Below are 1,130 nucleotides of genomic sequence, written 5' to 3'. Positions count from 1 at the left end.
TCTTGGATGTAATCTTCACTTTAGTTGTAAAACTCAACATATTTTAACAAATCAATTGGCCATATTGAAAGTAAATTAAGATCGATGTGAAAAGATCATCACAACTTCTTTAACATTTTCATAGCTCAACCAATTCAAATCATCATTTCACAAATCTCAAGACAAGAAAAAAGATAAAGAAAACTACTCAGAACTCATGGGGAAGACACAACAAAACTCGAAATTAATATATAAAGGCAAAGTCATACAAACTACAACAATTAAATAACACTTATCTCTAATTCCTCCCCAAGCAAATTCCTAAAATTTCCTCTGAATCTCTTGAATCTCTTTCTTTCTTTACAAACTTTACAAAACACAGAATTCCTCTTTGAAGCGGCAAGGAGGAAGAAATCTCTCACTTTCCCTCCACTCTTACAATCTCTCGAAAAACTCCTTGCAATTAGACTCTTTATACACAACTGGGGCTCTTGGACACTGTTCTAACGTTCCAACTCCTTGCAACTCCTGCCACCCCCTCTCAATTTTTCGGCCAAAATCTTCTTTTAAAGTTATAGAAGAGTTTTCCCAAGAGTTGCCTAAGCATCCCTTAAAAAAATGTTTACATTCAATGCACCTTTTAAATTAACCGCCGATCTCACCGTCAGCGGTCTCGAGGGCGCCGTTGGCTGGCCTTCTAAATATTTAATCTGGAGTCTCAAGAAATTCTCGTCGTCGGCGTCGTTGGGCTTGCTGTCGGCATCCTAATTCAAATCTTCACATTTTGGTCTTTTTCGCTCCAAATTGGCACCTTTTTGCATCTTTTTGCTCTAATGACCATAAAGCACCATTCTTGCAACAAAACATCAAAAATACATTTCAAAAATACCTTTCTTTAAAGTGCAATATCATCAAAAATAGTATAAAATAGGTATGAAAATCTCAACATATTTTCCTTTGGTCAAAATCCCCCAAACTTAACTATTACGTGTCCTCAAGTAATTTTAGTACTATATAGAAGTTATGATCTATTATAGTAAAGTTTTAATTCAGCAATACTATAAGTTGGATTTAAGTAAATACTATAGTGAGATTTTAAGAAAAAATTCAAGTAATTAAATTAACTCTGTAGCTACAAGATTATCTAGTCA

The sequence above is a fragment of the Phalaenopsis equestris genome, unplaced genomic scaffold, assembly GCF_001263595.1.
Source record: "Phalaenopsis equestris unplaced genomic scaffold, ASM126359v1 Scaffold208044, whole genome shotgun sequence".
Taxonomy (NCBI): domain Eukaryota; kingdom Viridiplantae; phylum Streptophyta; class Magnoliopsida; order Asparagales; family Orchidaceae; genus Phalaenopsis; species Phalaenopsis equestris.
The sequence above is the reverse complement of the archived record's forward strand: the minus strand, read 5'-3'. Positions refer to the sequence as shown.